Source organism: Staurois parvus, unplaced genomic scaffold, assembly GCF_062004578.1.
Source record: "Staurois parvus isolate SC_StPar_1 unplaced genomic scaffold, SC_StPar_1.0 ptg000603l, whole genome shotgun sequence".
NCBI classification, from domain to species: domain Eukaryota; kingdom Metazoa; phylum Chordata; class Amphibia; order Anura; family Ranidae; genus Staurois; species Staurois parvus.
The window spans coordinates 219,689-240,876 of record NW_028318399.1 but is presented as its reverse complement, the minus strand read 5'-3'; positions in this window follow the sequence as shown (position 1 = coordinate 240,876).

The window sequence follows — 21,188 nt, the reverse complement described above, 5'->3', positions numbered from 1 at the left end:
TGGCTGTCCACCTTGTTGGACCCTCGCTACCGTTCAAAAATGGTGGCCTTTTTCACACCTGCTGAGAGGGAGGCCAAAATAAAGTACTATAAAAACCACCTATGTAGTCAGTTGGTCTCTGCCTTTGTGCGCCAACGTCCATCCTCAGACACTGTGGGCCCTGTGCGCTCGCGTTCCACTGCCATGGCAGCAGGGGAGGGGTGGGGTGGTAGGAGCAGTGGCAGCTCCACCAGCAGCGGCTGCCTCAGTCTGCAGTCGATGATGAGTAGCTTTCTTCACCAGTGCAGTGAGGAAACTACTAACCAGCCGCAGCAGCAGCAGCATCAGGTGGACCTGGAGCAGGACCTCAAACAACAGGCTTGGGCCTACTTGGACAGCACCCTGCCAACCGAGGTAGACAATCCCCTGGACTACTGGGCAACGAAACTTGACCTTTGGCCCCAACTAGCTGAATTTGCCCTTGAAAGGCTGTCATGCCCGGCCAGTAGCGTGGCATCAGAGCGCGTGTTTAGTGCGGCAGGAGGTATTGTAACTCCGCGGAGGACACGACTGTCCACCCAAAGTGTGGAGAGACTCACGTTTGTGAAAATGAATCAGGCGTGGATTAGTCTGGATTTCAAACCACCAGTTCCTGACACAACTGACCTAATAACCTAGCCGTTCAGGCCGCTCCCTGAACACCTCGGGAATTGCTTTGTATATCTGTCGCCTTAGAGGCCGCTGGCTGGACAGCTGATGAATCGATTTGTATATATGTACTTATTGTCCGCTGTCCGGACAGCTCATGAATTACTTTTTGTATATAGCCTTCCAAACCACTCTCAGAATAAGTCATGATATTCATGCTGTGTATAGCCTTATAGGCCAATGGTCAATCAAGTGATGATTGTTATGGTGTGTATAGCCTTATAGGCCGCTGTCTTTACAACTTTATAATTCCATGCAGTATATAGCCCTATCGGCCACTTTCTGGCATCCAGTTGCTGTAGCCCCCATCACCACACTGTGCCACGGGCCCCTGTACCGCCTTCTCATACTGCTGCCAGATCCATCCTCTGCCATGTGCGTCTTTGTCGTCTGCTCACGCTGCTGGGTTCCAGTTTTAAACCTAGGCCTGTGTATGGCTTCCGAATACTGCTGCCTCCACCGCCACCCTGCGCCATGTGCCACTTTCAGGTCTCCTTACACTGTTGGTGGGTTCCATTTTGTGATAGGGTGCTGTATGGCCTTCCATTGCTGCTGCCTCCACCGCCACCCTGCGCCATGTGCCTCTGTCGTCTGCTCACGCTGCTGACTGCTTCCGCTTTTTAACCGAGGCCTGTGTTTGGCTTCCGAATACTGCTGCATCCACCGCCACCCTGCGCCATGTGTCTCTGTCGTCTGCTCACGCTGCTGACGGCTTCCGCTTTTTAACCGAGGCCTGTGTTTGGCTTCCGAATACTGCTGCATCCACCGCCACCCTGCGCCATGTGTCTCTGTCGTCTGCTCACGCTGCTGACGGCTTCCGCTTTTTAACCTAGGCCTGTGTATGGCTTCCGAATACTGCTGCCTCCACCTCCACCCTGCGCCATGTGCCTCTGTCGTCTGCTCACGCTGCTGACGGCTTCCGCTTTTTAAACTAGTCCTGTGTATGTCTTCCGAATACTGCTGCCTCCACCGCAACCCTGCGCCATGTGCCACTTTCAGGTCTCCTTACACTGTTGGTGGGTTCCATTTTGTGATAGGGTGCTGTATGGCCTTCCATTGCTGCTGCCTCCACCGCCACCCTGCGCCATGTGCCTCTGTCGTCTGCTCACGCTGCTGACGGCTTCTGCTTTTTAACCTAGGCCTGTGTATGGCTTCCGAATACTGCTGCCTCCACCTCCACCCTGCGCCATGTGCCTCTGTCGTCTGCTCACGCTGCTGACGGCTTCCGCTTTTTAAACTAGTCCTGTGTATGTCTTCCGAATACTGCTGCCTCCACCGCCACCCTGCGCCATGTGCCACTTTCAGGTCTCCTTACACTGTTGGTGGGTTCCATTTTGTGATAGGGTGCTGTATGGCCTTCCATTGCTGCTGCCTCCACCGCCACCCTGCGCCATGTGCCTCTGTCGTCTGCTCACGCTGCTAACGGCTTCCGCTTCTTAACCGAGGCCTGTGTTTGGCTTCCGAATACTGCTGCATCCACCGCCACCCTGCGCCATGTGTCTCTGTCGTCTGCTCACGCTGCTGACGGCTTCCGCTTTTTAACCTAGGCCTGTGTATGGCCTTCAATTGAAGCTGCTTCTGCTCCGCCACTCTGCCATTGGACTCTTGATAGTCGTCTCCCCACGCTGCTGCTGGGGGGACTTTTTAACATAGGCCTCTGTATGGCCTTCAATTTTAGCTGCTTACGCTCCGCCACTCTGCCATGGGCCCCTGTACCGCCTCCTCATGCTGCTGCCAGGCCCGTAATCTGCCATGGGCCCCCGTACCGACTCCTCATGCTGCTGCCAGGCCCGTAATCTGCCATGGGCCCCTGTACCGCCTCCTCATGCTGCTGCCAGGCCCGTAATCTGCCATGGGCCCCCGTACCGACTCCTCATGCTGCTGCCAGGCCCGTAATCTGTCATGGGCCCCCGTACCGCCTCCTCATGCTGCTGCCAGGTCCAGAGTGTGTCATGGGTCCCTGTACGGCCTCCCATTGCTGCTGTCTCCATCGCCACACTCTGCCATGTGCCACTTTCAGGTCTCCTCACACTGCTGGTGGGTTCCATTTTGTCATAGGGTGCTGTATGGCCTCCCATTGCTGCTGCCTCCACCGCCAAACTGTGGCTCCACACTCTGGTTTTGGCCCCGTGACTGCCCAAATGAGTGAAGTGTGCGGTGATTCTAAGATCGACGGCACTCATCTGCATGTCATACTGACTGACAGTATTATTTCTCTTCCCCAGCAGACTCCAAGGGCATTTAAATTAAAGGTACAGTGTTCTGCACTAATATAAAGGCTCTCTGAAGCCTAGAAACACCCTTTTATAAGTTAAATTCGCAGCGAATATATTCGGCTCGAATCGAATTTATTCCGCGAATTCGGCGAATCAGCCGAACCGAATTTTTGAATAATTCGCTCATCTCTAACTAACACGTCTAAGTTGCAAAATTGTGTTCAGGCATTAACATTTGTTTTACCCTCCCTCACTAAGGGATTACATTTTATAAACTGCCATGCCCACCACTGTACTAGTGATATAATAAATATTAATCTGTATTTCTAAGGAACACAAAGCAAATCCCCCCCACAACTGCCAAGGTGCAACTATGATAACTTACGAAGCAGGTGATGTAGAATGTACTGGAATCATCACCAAATAGAACAGGGAGGCCTCGGAGCACAAGGGTGTGCATTGCTGTCACATCGGGTTTCTAGAAGTAAATTATCAAAAGTTCAGTTTAATATTGCATAAAATGTAAACCTACATGTTTATGAAGCAAATATCACGCTATTTGACAGTTCAGGAAAGTTACTGATTGAAGTTATTTAAATTACACCCATAGCTTCGATGTTTTAACATCATTGGATCACAACTTCTCAAGACATCTTTAAAATATTGAAATCAATACAGGTAGCAACATAGGCCAAAAGGGATAGTAGTAGAGGTTACAGGTTGTACATTTATGGTATCTTACATATTTCTGTATATTACAACAAAGTGAATCATGAAAGGTTTTGTAAGTTGAGAACAAACAAAAAGAGAGTTGCAGTAGACTCACCTCTGAATTAATTTGCTGCACAAACATGGACAATGTCTCTCCAACACTTCCTTTCTTGGACTTGAAGATTGTGACAAAGCGTGGTGCGTATCGATCCAGGGCATCAAAAAAGTTATTCTGCAGATTTGTGGTGGCTATTCTATTGAACTCTGCAAACACCTACAACACAAAAACAAAACAACCGCAAGCTGCCTTGTTTACATAGGCGGCTCGCCGTTCTCCTCTCATAGTGAAGATTGTCGGGTAGCTGGTGGCAATCGAGCCCGCCGGATACCTGCGCTGTCTCCCTCTGTGTGAGGAGACAGTGACAGCGGCGCTGGGGGAGCGCGTGGGCACCTCCCCTGCCCGCCTGCGCCCTCGACGTACATTTATGGGATTTAGCCTGCACGTGCCACCCTGCTGCCGTATATGTGTGTGGGGGCGGTCTGAAACAGGTTAATTTCTGTTTCATAGCCAACACTGAAAGTGAAGGGAAATCCATGGTAGCCACCAGGATCACCAGAAATTATGTCTCCAATTCTAACATTTTGCCTTTATTCCTGTTTTAGATTCTTCTACTCTTGGTGATAGCAGTAAAAGGAGAGGAAAAAAAATCTACCAAACTGGGGCATGAGAGAGAGAGAAAAAACACACACTGAGATTGCTGCATATTGCACCCCCCCTCCCCACCCCAGACTGCAGAGGGACACAGATATGGAAGCACACATTGAACAGAACTTAGCTTTTCCCATGCACTTCCTCTCTCCAGATCACAGTGCAACACACACTCACCTCCAGAGATGATACTAAATCCCAAGAGGGATGGCAGTCACAGAACTCAGCTTTTCCCCCACTCTTCTTCCCTCCAACTCACACAGCCCCCTCCTTCCTGATCACACACAGCCCTCAGTCCCCCACCTTCCTGATCACACAGCCCTCAGCCCCCACCTTCCTGATCACACACAGCCCTCAGCCCCCACCTTCCTGATCACACACAGCCCTCAGCCCCCACCTTCCTGATCACACACAGCCCTCAGCCCCCACCTTCCTGATCACACACAGCCCTCAGCCCCCACCTTCCTGATCACACAGCCCTCAGCCCCCACCTTCCTGATCACACACAGCCCTCAGCCCCCACCTTCCTGATCACACACAGCCCTCAGCCCCCACCTTCCTGATCACACAGCCCTCAGCCCCCACCTTCCTGATCACACAGCCCTCAGCCCCCACCTTCCTGATCACACACAGCCCTCCAGGAAGCAGACACTGAACACCAAGGGGGAGTGGCATATTACAGCACATGGACTTTCCCGCGCGCTTCCTCTCTGCAGCTCACACTGCTCAGGCACCTCCTCTACATCTCAGATCTGTCCATCCTTCAAGTCCAATTGCCCACATTTCCCATTGTACTCACTCCATGTCTCTCACACCCTCTTCAGCAGCTCTTCTTTCTCCTAGATGTCCTTCCAGTCTGATGTCCACGTGCTTTCTGCCTGCATACTGTTGTAGCTTAGCTGGGACCTCTGCTTCTCATTGGTGCAGACAACTGTCTGTCACTAATAAGCCCATGTCCTATTGGAAGTAGGGAGGAGTAAAATGTAGGTGGCTGGTGATAGGACAAATAATGATTCAGGCTCTGAGGCTGTGTATGGATATACACTTGTATTCCTGTGTGCATGTAAATGATTATGTACAGAGTATAGACACAAACTAAGTGTACTTTGTATTTTTTTCTTGCACACCTTACTCAGTGCTGTTCTATTAGTGTTTAGTCAGTAGTGTGCATTGTGTCATAGACATCAATACATCTGATTAGAGATCAGTAACACAAGGTGTTTATCACTCCCATGTGCAAGAGGCCTAACCCTTTCTCCTCCTTAAATGACCAAAAAGAACCAGAAAGGCAGCACTGTGAATAAAAGAGCCAGCAGGGGAAAATGTACTGTAACTGGCTGCCTGTTAGGGCATTTTTAATACATTTGCAGCAGTACTGAAACACTGGACTAAAGTGATTGTAAACACAATTTAAAAAAATAACAAAGGTTTATACTTTTCTGCTGTGTGCAATTCCCCCAATTGTCCTTTTTTGGCGCTCATGGCTCCTCATGTTCTAAGTGCGCTTCCTATGGTGGTACACCTGCAGGCTCAATCCTGAGCCGCTGTCTGTGTCAATTGACAGACTCTGGCTCCGCCTAATCCCTCAATCTCTCTTCACTGGCTTTGATTGATGACAGCAGGAGCAGCTGCCTCAGCAAAGCCTGTTGGACCTGGAAGTCAGAAGAGAAAGCCACTATATACAAACAGACATAGCGCTGGATCAAGTGTAATAAGGGGAGTGAGGGGGCAATATTATTACCAAAACATTTATCACCTTAGTGCAGGAAACATTGTTTAGACTTTACAATCACTTAAAGCCCAACTCCAGGCAAAACAAATATTACCTTGCAGTGGGACTGCAAGGGTTAACTACCCATTTTTGTTTAGTGGTGAGAGAAAGGAGATATACTTACCTGATCTTTCAATTCTCCCTGTACAAAACTGATCCCTGCAACTCATGCAACTCCACCCCCCATGATCTAGCATTCTTGAGTAGTGAACTGGTCCTGATGTCAGCAAGCCCATAGACCTGCAGGACATGAGGATGTCAGGAATAGTCCACTGTTGGATCGTGGGGGAGTGCCATTTGCAGTATCGGAGGATCAGCTGAGTTTAAGCTTTTTTTCTCCCCTGCAAAAACAGTTAACCCTTGCAGTGCAAGCAAAGCTCCTCTGCATAGGAATTTCTTTCATTTTGCCCAGAGTTGGGCTTTAAGGACAGTTAATGCATTGCTGTCTCCTACTGGTGTAGTATTGCCACTGTGTCCTTTGTTGCAACTTGATTATTTTAAGTTGGTTTCACTCAAAAAAATAAGTAAAATGGTTTCATTACCTTGCAATTAACTCTAACTTAATAAACACTAGTAAGAAGGCATATTTTTGATATATGAGTAAAATTAACAAATATATCTAAGTTGGGAAAGCTATTGGATCTTACAGTGTAGATAGGTTTTTTTAAATGGGGACTCTGCTTTCTCAGCACCTGAGTGTCAGGCGGTGGAGTTTTCCGATCACCTTATGTTAACTGTGATTTTGAATGCCTCAGATACTCCGCTGAAGGGAAGGAGTGTCTGGAGGATGAATTCGGCTCTGCTGGAGGACGAAGAGTTGAGACGATCCTTTGAGGAGTTTCTTCGGGCTCAGGAGACCATCCTGGATTTCTGCGGCAGTAAGTTGGAATGGTGGGAGCTTACCAAGGTGCGGATTGGCAGGTTTTTCAAGGCCCTAGGTAAAAGAAAACAACTTGATAGATATATTGCCTATGAGCAGTTACGGAGGAGGCTTGATCGCCTTGTCTCAGAGGGTGGAGATTCTGCGACAATCTCAGAAGTTAAGACTCTTTTGAGAAAATATCAGTATGATCAGCATGCCTCTTTGGTTCTGGAGAGGGACTACGGGAAGTACCATTCACCTGACCCTTAACAGAATTGTAAACTGAGTATACCAATTAAGACGATCAGCGGTCTGAGGGATAGTACAGGATCCCTGACGAAATCCAGGTCAGGGATCTTGGAGGTCTCAATGGCTTTTTTAGAGGATCTTTTGAAAGAGAAACACCTCGACCGGGCAGGGATGTCAAGCTTCCTGGACTCTACACCAGGTTTGGAGAATAACACCCCATACACAAGTTTGACAAGTGAGATCACAGCTGAAGAGGTTGCCAAAGCGATAGACAGTCTGGCCATTAAAAAGACACCAGGGCCAGATTGGTTGATAGCAGAGTTTTTTAAGACTTTTAAATCTAGCTTGGCACCTCACCTAGCGGAGGTGTTTAACTGCTGTCTGGATGAGGGTTCGCTCCCTCCCTCCATGAGGAAGTCAGCTGTGATCTTGCTGTCAAAAGGTAAGGACCCTACAATGATTGGGAATTGGCGCCCCATTAGCCTGCTCAATGTCGATAGAAAGATCCTGGCCAAGATCCTTTTCTGGCGCTTGTCGTCAGTGGCAGACGGTCTACTTTCACAGCAGCAGCACTGCTCGTTCACGGCAGGAGTACTTTTTCAGCGGTGTTAGCTGTCCGGGAGGCTCTGGAGTGGTGCAGGGCCGATGGCTGTGGGAAGTACTTGCTGGCATTGGATCAAGCTAAGGCTTTTGATCGGGTCGACCACAAGTACCTCTGGCATCTCCTTGACAGGTATGGCCTGGAGGGGAGGTTCATTGGATTGCTTCAGGCTTTGTACAGAGGGGCTGAGAGCTTCATGTTGATCAATGGTTGGATTGGGTGGCCCTTTGAGGTTGGCTCGGGGGGTGCCCCAGGGGTGTCCGCTGAGCCCTCTGCTCTATGCCTTTGCCATTGACCCCTTCATTAGAAGGCTATATGGTGGGGTGTTGAGCGGGGTGCCGGTGGGCACTACTGGTGAGCCACCTTTGAGGGTCGTGGCTTATGCCAATGACATATCTGTATTCATCTCTGGGATCGGTGAGGCGCAGGAGGTGGTCTCGGTGATGGAGCAGTATGCGGAGGCATCAGGCTCCAAGATTAATGATCACAAGTGTGAAGTTTTGGGAAGGGAAGGGAAGGGAAGGTGAAGGCTTCGAGCTTCCAGATGCCTTCCCTGAGCCCAGATAGACGGTAAAAGTGCTAGGCATCGAATTTGGCCCTGATGACTACAGTAAAACAAATTGGGAGTCCAGGTTGTCAGATGCTGATGTTAAAGTGAGATGCTGGAATGGGAGGCGGCTGTCCCTAAGGGAAAGGGTTGAGCTAATCAAGACATACTTGGTCCCTGTTTTCTTGTACGTCAGTTCCATTTGTCTCTTGCCAGAGTCTCTCTACACAAGGGTTTACAGCTGCTTCTTCCAGCTATTATGGGGGAACAGACTGAACCTTGTGAAGCAGGATGTGACTTATCGATCCAGGTGGGAGGGTGGCCTAGGTATGGTCAACTCAGTTGTTTTCTTCTCTCTGATGTTTATTAAACATAATCTTGGTAGCATGTTAAAAGAGAGACCACCTGCATGGGTAGGCCTTTTTCAAGTCTGGTTTAAACCTTTTCTGAACTGTTGGGAGAGAGGCGGGCTGGTGAGAGTCAAGCATGGTAAGCTCCCGGCTTATGTTGCTCCATGCTTGAAGATACTGAGGCGGTGGTGTGTGACTGCGGAGGAGGTCAGATCGCTCCCTGGGAGACTCCTGAGGTAGAGGGTCGTGGCCTCTGAGTTTCATGCACAATTGGCCTTGAAGGATTGCCCAGGCCATATTTTGCAGGAGGGGCTACGTTTGTTAAATATGAAAAGGATTTCCTTGAAGTTTAGGGACCGGGCCTAGCTTGCGTTCCATGGCAGGCTCTATGTGAGGGGAAACCTGAAGCACCGTTCTCTGGAGGACCGTGTTTGTCCGAGGACGGAGTGTGGGGGTGAGGTGGAATCTATGGACCACTTCTTCAGAGTCCCTTCAAGATAGAGGTGTATAAAGAGGTGGGGAGGACTCTAGACATCCCCTTCCTGCACTGCATGTCTTATACAGAGTGGGTATATGGGGCATTGGAAAGTCATACTGGTTTTGATTTGAACACTATTTTTTAGTTTGTCTAGTGACCCGTTACTACACATGGAACGCACGGTGTCAGGTTTCCCTGTGGCAGAAGGTCCTTCCTGTTCAGGTGGTGGTGTGTGACATCCTTGGTGAGGTAGGGAAGATTCAGGGTCTAGAGAAAGACAGGTTGCGGCAAAAGGCCTGGATAGAGGCGTGGAGGAACATCAGGCCTGTAGCTGTGATCTGTTGATCTCTTGGTGAGGTTGCTTTCCTGTCTTTTCTCTTCGTTCACTCCCCCAGATTTTGGTCAGAAGTATTTTTGAAGAAAGGCTATGTGCACCTGAAAGTCTAGGTTCCTTAGCTTTGGTTGAATAGATAAGTAGTGTTTTAAAGCCATAAAGGCTGTTGCAATTCAGTGGAAGTTGCTTCCCCTATAAGGGGAAGATAAATGTAATGCCTGATAAGTGGGCCATAAAGGTCTCGGTGATGTTTTTTACTTTTTTTTCTGCTTTATGTAATTTTTTTGATGGTTGAAGGAGGCCATAAAGGCCATAACAAAAATATGAATGTACATGGGGCTACAGAAGCCTTGTTTTTTTATGTTTAATTTCTAATGTATTTTTGGTTTGATTTTTCTGGTGCAAGGTCAGGAAGACCTTATATACAAATATTGTTGGGCTGGAGGTCATAAAGGCCTCTTTATCAATGCTTTCTTACCTGTCCAGATAGTAAAGCCATAAAGGGTAAAGTTTCTTTTTTCTACTAGTATATATCTTATTTAGGGAGATGTATATTGTTCTTGTTTTTGCTTATGTTTCCAGATAATTGAATACTGTATGTATTTATTTATTTATTTATTCTTTTTGTATAAAATGTAAGCTGGTTGCAAGTTTTCATTTCAATAAAATCATTTCCAGCAACAGATGGCAGGCAGGGGAGCCGGGGAGAGGGATTGGAGCAATGAGGAGGCTGGCCTGCAGCTCAGGCCTCACTCACACACTAGGATCGCAGCCAGGAGATCTACCTGGGACTGGGCCCCGCTCTGCCTTAAGTACAGAGACGGGTGTGTTCCCATTGCCATGGTAACCCGAGACTTAGTGTCGGGTTACCATGGAAATGGGCTCCGCCCCCCACATCTCCGGACTAGCACAGGGAACGTGGCCTTTGTCCCTGTCGGGCACAGAGCGTGGGAGGATGGGATTGCGCCGTGCATGAGAGGACAGGGAGGCGGGTGACAGGAAGGAGCCTGTATATGGATTCCCACAGCAGGGGGGCTGACTTTCTGGTGCTTGGCCAGGGGAGCAGGATGCTCCCTCGGCAGGGGGACAGATTGCTGGCATCAAAGAGTGAGTGGCTGCTGGGGGTTGGCAGGCAGCTGACTGGGGGATGAGGGGGAGACCAGTTCTGTGACAGTCCCGCAGTCTTCTGGGAACTGGCACATGTCCCAGAAGAATTTGAGGAGGGAGGGGTGGAGGATAACTTCCGCTTCCGATTGCCTAGACCAGGGGTCTCCAAACTATGGCCCTCCAGCTGTTGAAGTACTACAAGTCCCACCATGCCTCTGCATCTGGGAGTCTTGCCTGTGGCTATCAGAGTCTTACAAGGCCGCATGGGACTTGCAGTTCCTCAACACCTGAAGGGCCATAGTTTGGAGACCCCCTGGCCTAGACGATCGCAGCGGAAGTGGGAGTGGGTACCTGTCAATTTTGGGTACCCACTCCCCAAAGGTGCCAATTCTTAATGTGGAGCGGGGGGTACAGTCTTTAAAGCAGAATTTTCCCTTTGGGTGGTGTTCTGCTTTAACCCTTTGCCCTAAATAGGATTTACACCCCCCCCCCCCTTCCTGACCAGGCCATTTTTTTGCTATGCAGCGCTAACAATTGCGTGGTCATGCAACGCTGCACCCAAATGAAATATATTAAATTTTATTTCCCACAAATGGAGCTTTCTTTTGGTGGTATTTGATGACCTCTGCGTTTTTTATTTTTTGCACTATAAACAAAAAACAACCGACAAATTAAAAAAACAAATATTTTTGACCTTTTCCTATTAAAACATGTCCATTAATAAAATTTAAAAAATGTCTTCTGCTCCATGTCTTTGCTAAAAATAAAAATCCCAATACGTGTAAATTAATTGGTTTACATGAAATTTATAGCGTTTACAAATGGCAGTATACAGTTAGGTCCATATATATTTGGACACAGGCACAATTGTAGATTTTTTTAGGTATTTACCAAAACATATTCAGGCTATAGTTCTATGATGGATCTGGGCGGACAGTGCAACTCTCAGGTGTAATTTGAGGGTATGTACATCCAGATTGGAAGAAGGGTTTAGGAATTACAGCTCTTAAGAGTAGTCAACCCCCTTTTTTTCAAGGGACCAAAAGTAATTGGACAATTGAACCAACAGCTGTTTCATGGCCTGGTGTGGGCTACTCCTTCGTTATTTCTTCATCAATTAAGCAGGTCAAAGGTGTGGAGGTAATTGTAAGTGTGATATTTTCATTTGGAATCTATTGCTGTGAACTTACATCATGCGTTTGTAAGCCGTGTACCGGGATGGGCTCCCCAGGATACAGTGAAGTCACGAACGAGGAAAGCAACCCCAACACCAGCTTTTGCCACAACAGAATTTTACTTAGATGTGGAAAATAAATACAAAATGGCCACCTCCAGGAAGTGTACTGGGCTGGGCAGGAAGTGACAATACAGGTGCAGCAAGATGGCTGCCATCAGGAAGTGCACTGGGCTGGGCAGGAAGGGCAGAGGAGAGGAAGGGCGGAGCCCAGTGTCTGCAGACCAAATATAGGGCAGTGGGTGTTCCTTTGCAATGTTAACACATTGGTGGTATGTAAGCCGTGTACCGGGGTGGGCTCCCCAGGATACAGTGAAGTCACGACTGAGGAAAGCAACCTCAACACCAGCTTTTGCCACAACAGAATTTTACTTAGATGTGGCAAATACACACAACCACAAATGCTGGAAATATACAATAAATTTACATACACCCAGCCCAAAGGCTGAGACCCTTGTGCTGCACAGCACGGCGCCTCCTGCTGGATGAAGGTAGAAGGTGTAGTAATTTACCTACTGGCAGGCACAAATAAGCTGCCACACCTTACCTGTTATTACCCTACAGAGCAGGAATCAGTGTATGGGGGTACGGTATGGGCTAGCCTGCGGTGCAGCACAACAGCTTACAATCTTACACAAATCTTCAGTATTCCCCCTCCCATAACTGGTCCTGTAGCACGTGCCTGAGTATTCCTTCTGAGCAAAACACCAGTCTGGCTTGAGTTTGTAAGATTTTTCAGCTCTCCAATGTGAAATGTCACTTTAAGTTATGGAGTCCTTCCAATAATCAGTAATAACACTTGTGGCCTAACACAGAGACCCTAACTAACTAAGTATAGGCCTGGACTCAGTCTCAAGGCGCCAACACTGACTTTTACAGCTGGCGGCAGCTCAGAAGTGGGACCACCTTCTTTTAGATCTTCACTCTCTACTGCCCTCTGCGGATGCTTATTGGAAGTCGCACCCATCCACAGCCCATAAACAAATGCGAGATGCTCTGGCTGCAGAATTAGACTTGCTTGCTTCTTCGGAGGCTGAACAGCCCTGCATTGGACCAAACATAAATTTTATTCCTGCGCTAATAATCCGGGTCCGATGCTGGCCAGGATACTCAATTCTGTGGGGAAACCCCACAAACCGATCCGGTTGCGACTTCCTGCAGGAGGCTGTACTTCTAATCCCCAGCAGATTGTTTCCCATTTTGTGACTTCCTTTCACATATTTACGCTAAACCTGGTCCCTTCCCTGTAGCTCAGTCAGAGGCGTTCTTTTAGGATCTCCGACTTCCTGGATTATCTGAAGTGATGCGGATGGCCTTCAACACCGTTGTAACCGTATCGGAAGTGCTTCAAGCTCTCAAATCTCTACAGTCCACCGCGACCACGGGTCCTGATGGCTTTTCAGGTCTCTATTATAGGAAATTTGTGACCCTATTGGCGCCATTTTTGAATGATTATTTCAATGAGTTATGGACATGTCAGAGCTCATATCTCAATGACTCCCAAGACAACAGATGATGTACAGGAACAGCAAAGCAAAGATCTGAATATAATGGGCAAGATTCTCAGTCTTCATATCAATAAATATTTGCGTAGCCTGCTCCACAGGGACCAAGTAGGTTTCGTCCTCGGGAGGCAGGCGGGTGATAACGTTGATTTCGGGTCTCCATATTAATTTGGATAAGACTGCCGCTCTCAATATTACTTTGACCTCAGATTTGGTTTTGCGCCTTCAATCCCACTTCCCCTACAAATGGGCTTCTTCTTCACTTGAATACCTAGGCATTCAAGTGACCCCCAACTTTGGCTCTTTGTTTGCTGCAAACTATTATCCATTGCTTTGCTCTGTGTCCTCTCTTATATACTCCTGGCAATTTCTGCACCTGTCTTGGATAGGACAGGTTAACTCAGTGAAAATGACCATCCTGCCTAAATTGTTGTATTATTTTTCCACCCTCCCAGTGCGGGTTCCTCCTCATTTCTTTCGGTTGATTCAAGCGAGGATTATGCGATTTATCTGGGCCAACAGGTGCCCCAAAGAGTCTCCAGAAATATGATTTTTGTCCATAGACTCCAGGGATGCCTAATGTGACTAAGTATTATCAGGCGAGCCAGATTGCCCCACTGTCTAGGTTGCATGCTTCCTCTGATGTTCATCTCTGGGTCCTGCTGGAACTACCTAATTGTGCCCTTATTGTGACATTGACACTTCTATGGCTCCCCGCTGCCCTGCGCCCCATGATACTGTGTCAATTTTGTTCCAGGCCTACAAATGTGGGACTTGGTACGCTACTCCAGTGGCTTGAAGTCACCTTTTCTACCTTTGCTCCCAATTATTGACAATCCTCTCTTCCCGCCGAGTTTGGATTGTGAAGGATATGGTAAAATGCCTATTTGGTTTCCTATTGAATATATACATATTTCTATACATTTTATACATATCTAATTTTATACTTTAATACTTTTTTTATATTTCTAAATGCTTTGTATGAATATATATGTGTTGCGTGAATATTTGTTGTCTGCTGGGCTTTGTAGTTCTCCTTGCTCAAGAAATGTCTGTTCACCAACCCCCTCCCATCCTGTGAATTTGAGAACAAAGATAAACATGTTTTTCTTTCTATAGATAAGACTTAGAAAAAGATCACGCCTATACTCTGAGAAGATTGTTTTCGTGTAGAAATTACCAATCAAAGACTAATATAATGGGTATACTGTTCTTATGTGATGTTCGCATCATCTTGCATGTATAAACTCACTTTTTCATTTCAATAAATTAGAGAAGAAGTTTTCACAGACCAAACGTGTCAGTGTGAGTTTCTTTATGTGCGCACATTCCAGAGCTAGCCAGCGTCATAAATTAGAACAGGAGCAGATAATGACCGGATATTTAGTCCTCATCTAATTCAGCTGGTGCCGAAACGGGAACTCTGGGTCATGAACCCGCAGACAGACGACCTGAAAGGGCGTGAGGTATCAATCACGGCAGATGGGAAAGAGCCTTATCAACTCTGAAGAGCGCGGTAAGATATATTTTGCTATCCTACCAGTGCTTATCCTGTCTTTGTTGTTGATTCATTCCTGTGCCTGGTGCGGCTGCTAAACGGTCACTAAAGGCAGGTAACATTGCTTGCCTGGAGTTTATTTGAACCTACCTGCATGTGATTATCTGCTGCCTGGTTTTCTGGTGGGTGTTTGTTTTTATGTGTAAGTCTTAAGGTGGACAAGGAGTGGACCTACTGAGAGTTTGACACATAATTTCTCTTGGTTGTGGTTATATTTAGAGATGAGCGAATCGAACCAGGCGAAGTGGAATTCGATACGAATTTCAGGAAAAATTCGATTCGCGTCGAATCCGAATATTTGCCTACTTCGGGTGCGCGAATCGGATTTTTCCCGATCAGCCGGCAAAAGTGTCCCTGCAGAGAGCTCCGCTATTTCTGACAGTTCTCTGACAGTTCCTTCACATGTACAGCGGTTGAAACATTGTATCTATTTGTTTCCATTTAGGATACAGATGTTTTTATTCGGAAACAGATGTTTCAACCGCTGTACATGTGAAGGAGCTGTCAGAGAACTGTCAGAAATAGAGGAACTCTGCAGATACACTTTTTGCCGGTTTGGAATTCTTATTTTCATCCTACTTCTTCTTCTTCTTCTTCATCCTCATCCTCAGAAGAAGAGGATGAGGATGAGGATGAAGAAGAAGAAGAAGTAGGATGAAAATAAGAATAATTCCAAGCCGGCAAAAAGTGTATCTGCAGAGCTCCTCTAAGTGTATCTGCAGAATAGAGGAGCTCTGCAGATACACTTTTTGCCGGCTTGGAATTCTTCTTATTTTCATCCTACTTCTTCTTCTTCTTCTTCTTCCTCTTCATCCTCATCCTCATCCTCTTCTTCTTCTTCTGAGGATGAGGATGAAGAAGAAGAAGAAGAAGAAGAAGTAGGATGAAAATAAGAATAATTCCAAGCCGGCAAAAAGTGTATCTGCAGAGCTCCTCTATTCTGCAGATACACTTAGAGGAGCTCTGCAGATACACTTTTTGCCGGCTTGGAATTAATCTTATTTTCATCCTACTTCTTCTTCTTCTTCATCATCCTCATCCTCATCCTCAGAAGAAGAAGAAGAGGATGAGGATGAGGATGAAGAAGAAGAAGAAGAAGAAGAAGAAGAAGTAGAATGAAAATAAGAATAATTCCAAGCCGGCAAAAAGTGTATCTGCAGAGCTCCTCTAAGTGTATCTGCAGAATAGAGGAGCTCTGCAGATACACTTTTTGCCGGCTTGGAATTCTTCTTATTTTCATCCTACTTCTTCTTCTTCTTCCTCTTCATCCTCATCCTCATCCTCTTCTTCTTCTTCTGAGGATGAGGATGAAGAAGAAGAAGAAGAAGAAGAAGAAGTAGGATGAAAATAAGAATAATTCCAAGCCGGCAAAAAGTGTATCTGCAGAGCTCCTCTATTCTGCAGATACACTTAGAGGAGCTCTGCAGATACACTTTTTGCCGGCTTGGAATTATTCTTATTTTCATCCTACTTCTTCTTCTTCTTCTTCATCCTCATCCTCAGAAGAAGAAGAAGAGGATGAGGATGAAGAAGAAGAAGAAGAAGAAGTACAGTTGTGTCCAAAATTATTCAACCCCCACTGAAATTGAGTGTTTTGGCCAGTTTGACATTGCTTTTGATCATTCAGTCATCTTGCTTACATTTACATTAAAGAGGCACTTGTAGGTCAGACAAATATAACATAACAGTTATAATGAAATAACCACAAATGTCTTTTCTGTGCTCACAGCATTATCAGTTTTATTCAACCCCCAAGTGACATTCAATCTTAGTACTTAGTACAGCATCCTTTTACAGTTATAACAGCTTTTAAACGTGAAGCATAGCTTGACACAAGTGTCTTGCAGCGATCTACGGGTATCTTCGCCCATTCTTCATGGGCAAAGGCCTCCAGTTCAGTCACATTCTTAGGCTTGCGCACTGCAACTGCTTTCTTTAAGTCCCACCAGAGGTTCTCAATCGGATTTAAGTCTGGTGACTGCGATGGCCACTCCAAAATGTTCCAGCCTTTCCTCTGCAACCATGCTCTAGTGGACTTGGAGGTATGCTTGGGATCATTGTCCTGTTGAAAGGTCCAACGTCTCCCAAGCCTCAGGTGTGTGACGGACTGCATCACGTTTCCATCCAATATCTCCTGGTACTGAAGAGAATTCATGGTACCTTGCACACGCTGAAGCTTCCCTGTACCTGCAGAAGCAAAACAGCCCCAAAGCATGATTGACCCTCCACCATGCTTCACAGTAGGCAAGGTGTTCTTTTCATCATAGGCCTTGTTCTTCCTCCTCCAAACATAGCGTTGATCCATGGGCCCAAACAGTTCTAATTTTGTTTCATCAGTCCACAGAACACTATCCCACAACTTTTGTGGTTTGTCCACATGGCTTTTGGCATACTGCAGTCGACTCTTCTTATTCTTTGGAGACAGCAAGGGGGTACGCCTGGGAGTTCTGGCACGGAGGCCTTCATTACGCAGTGTGCGTCTTATTGTCTGGGCTGAAACTTCTGTACCCACATCTGACAAATCTTTTCTCAGTTCCTCAGCAGTCACACGGGGACTTCTCTCCACTCTACGCTTCAGGTAGCGCACAGCAGTCGAAGTCAGCATCTTCTTTCTGCCACGACCAGGTAGCGTTTCAACAGTGCCCTTTGCCTTGAATTTGCGAATGATGCTTCCTAAGGTGTCTCTTGGTATGTTTAACATCTTTGCAATCTTCTTATAGCCATTGCCCTTCCTGTGAAGAGAAATCACCTCTTCTCTTGTCTTCCTGGACCATTCTCTTGCCTTCACCATGTTTGTAACCACACCAGTAAATGTCTAGAAGGAGCTGAGTATCACAGTCATTTTAAAGCTGCCTAATTGGTGCTTATTATGCTTGATTGCTGCTCGGTGACATCCACAGGTGTTTTCAATACCTGATGGAAAGCACCTGTATGAACCTCTGTTCTTCAGAGTGGTAGTCTTTAAGGGGTTGAATAATTGTGGCAATGAAGAAACCACATAAGAACCATTTACTACTGTATTACATAAACAATTGATGTCATTTTAGTTGCATTTGGGTAGTTACAACGTCCTTGTAGGATTTGATTCTGAATACAATTCCAAATGTACACTATAGTCCCTAAACCCCTTTACAGCATTGGGGGTTGAATAATTTTGGACACAACTGTAGGATGAAAATAAGAATAATTCCAAGCCGGCAAAAAGTGTATCTGCAGAGCTCTGCTATTTCTGACAGTTCTGTGACATTCACTCCATACAGCGGTTGAAACATTGTATCTATTTGTTTCCATTTATGGAAACAAATAGATACAATGTTTCAACCGCTGTATGGAGTGAATGTTGTTGAAACCGCTGTATGGAGTGAATGTCACAGAACTGTCAGAAATAGGCTATTTCTGACAGTTCTGTGACATTCACTCCATACAGCGGTTGAAACATTGTATCTATTTGTTTCCATAAATGGATCCATTTATGGAAACAAATAGATACAATGTTTCAACCGCTGTATGGAGTGAATGTCACAGAACTGTCAGAAATAGGCTATTTCTGACAGTTCTGGGACATTCACTCCATACAGCGGTTGAAACATTGTATCTATTTGTTTCCATAAATGGATCCATTTATGGAAACAAATAGATACAATGTTTCAACCGCTGTATGGAGGGAATGTCACAGAACTGTCAGAAATAGCGGAGCTCTGCAGATTTATGCAGATACACTTAGCGGAGCTCTGCAGATAGATACAGCAGTTGAAACATAGGCTATGTTTCAACCGCTGTATGGAGTGAATGTCAGAGAACTGTCAGAAATAGGCTATTTCTGACAGTTCTCTGACATTCACTCCATACAGCGGTTGAAACATAGCCTATGTTTCAACCGCTGTATCTATCTGCAGAGCTCCGCTAAGTGTATCTGCAGAGCTCCGCTATTTCTGACAGTTCTGTGACATTCCCTCCATACAGCGGTTGAAACATTGTATCTATTTGTTTCCATTTATGGAAACAAATAGATACAATGTTTCAACCGCTGTATGGAGGGAATGTCACAGAACTGTCAGAAATAGCGGAGCTCTGCAGATACACTTAGCGGAGCTCTGCAGATACACTTTTTGCCGGCTTGGAATTCTTCTTATTTTCATCCTACTTCTTCTTCTTCTTCTTCTTCATCCTCAGAAGAAGAAGAAGAGGATGAGGATGAGGATGAAGAAGAAGAAGAAGTAGGATGAAAATAAGAAGAATTCCAAGCCGGCAAAAAGTGTATCTGCAGAGCTCCGCTAAGTGTATCTGCAGAGCTCCGCTAAGAAATAGCGGAGCTCTGCAGATACATTTTTTGCCGGCTTGGAATTCTCCTTCTTCTCATCCTTCTTCTTCTTCTCATCCTTCTCCTTCTTCTCATCCTTCTCCTTCTTCTCATCCTTCTCCTTCTTCTCATCCTTCTTCTTCTTCTCATCCTTCTCCTTCTTCTCATCCTTCTTCTTCTCATCCTTCTCCTTCTTCTCATCCTTCTTCTCATCCTTCTTCTCATCCTTCTCCTTCTTCTCATCCTTCTTCTCATCCTTCTTTTCATCCTTCTCCTTCTTCTCATCCTTCTCCTTCTTCTCATCCTTCTCCTTCTTCTCATCCTTCTCCTTCTCCTTCTTCTCATCCTTCTCCTTCTTCTCATCCTTCTCCTTCTCCTTCTTCTCATCCTTCTCCTTCTTCTCATCCTTCTCCTTCTTCTCCTTCTTCTCATCCTTCTTCTCATCCTTCTCCTTCTTCTCATCCTTCTTCTCATCCTTCTCCTTCTTCTCATCCTTCTTCTCATCCTTCTCCTTCTTCTCATCCTTCTTCTCATCCTTCTCCTTCTTCTCATCCTTCTTCTCATCCTTCTTCTCATCCTTCTCCTTCTTCTCATCCTTCTCCTTCTTCTCATCCTTCTCCTTCTCCTTCTTCTCATCCTTCTCCTTCTTCTCATCCTTCTCCTTCTCCTTCTTCTCATCCTTCTCCTTCTTCTCATCCTTCTCCTTCTCCTTCTTCTCATCCTTCTCCTTCTCCTTCTTCTCATCCTTCTCCATCTTCTCATCCTTCTCCTTCTTCTCATCCTTCTCCTTCTCCTTCTTCTCATCCTTCTCCTTCTCCATCTTCTCATCCTTCTCCTTCTTCTCATCCTTCTCCTTCTCCTTCTTCTCATCCTTCTCCTTCTTCTCATCCTTCTCCTTCTCCTTCTTCTCATCCTTCTCCTTCTTCTCATCCTTCTCCTTCTTCTCATCCTTCTCCTTCTTCTCATCCTTCTCCTTCTCCTTCTTCTCATCCTTCTCCTTCTTCTCATCCTTCTTCTCATCCTTCTCCTTCTTCTCATCCTTCTTCTCATCCTTCTCCTTCTTCTCATCCTTCTCCTTCTTCTCATCCTTCTTCTCATCCTTCTCCTTCTTCTCATCCTTCTTCTCATCCTTCTCCTTCTTCTCATCCTTCTTCTCATCCTTCTCCTTCTTCTCATCCTTCTCCTTCTTCTCATCCTTCTCCTTCTCATCCTTCTCATCCTTCTCCTTCTCCTTCTTCTCATCCTTCTCCTTCTCCTTCTTCTCATCCTTCTCCTTCTTCTCATCCTTCTCCTTCTTCTCATCCTTCTCCTTCTCCTTCTCCTTCTTCTCATCCTTCTCCTTCTTCTCATCCTTCTCCTTCTCCTTCTTCTCATCCTTCTCCTTCTTCTCATCCTTCTCCTTCTCCTTCTTCTCATCCTTCTCCTTCTCCTTCTCCTTCCTCATCTCCAAGGGCATTTAAATTAAAGGTACAGTGTTCTGCACTAATTTAAAGGCTCTCTGAAGCCTAGAAACCCTTTTTATAAGTTAACTTCGTAGCGAATAAATTCGCATCGAATCGAATTTCTTCCTGAAATTCGGCAAATCAGCCGAATCGAATTTTTGAATAATTCGCTCATCTCTAGTTATATTGTCTGTTGTCGAACAAGAGGAGGTGTTGTGTACACGTCACGGTAGTGTGACAGCGGGGTGCCGTAGCCGTGTGTGGGTTACGAACAGTTACTCAGTGATCTGTACTCTAGCCCACCGAGATAGACTGATATGTCATGTCCTACATGTGTGTCTGGTTTAATGTTTGCCATTCATGAAGACGGTTGGGGTTTGTTACAGGTTAAAAAGTTAGGATAAAGTCAGGTACTTTTAGGACGTCGTCCTCTGTTTTCTGATTTGCCTGAAGTGTTAGTCTTCCGCCTTAATGTGCATTACCCTGTAAGGGGGAGAATTGCTAGGTCAATTCAGCAGATAGAAGCA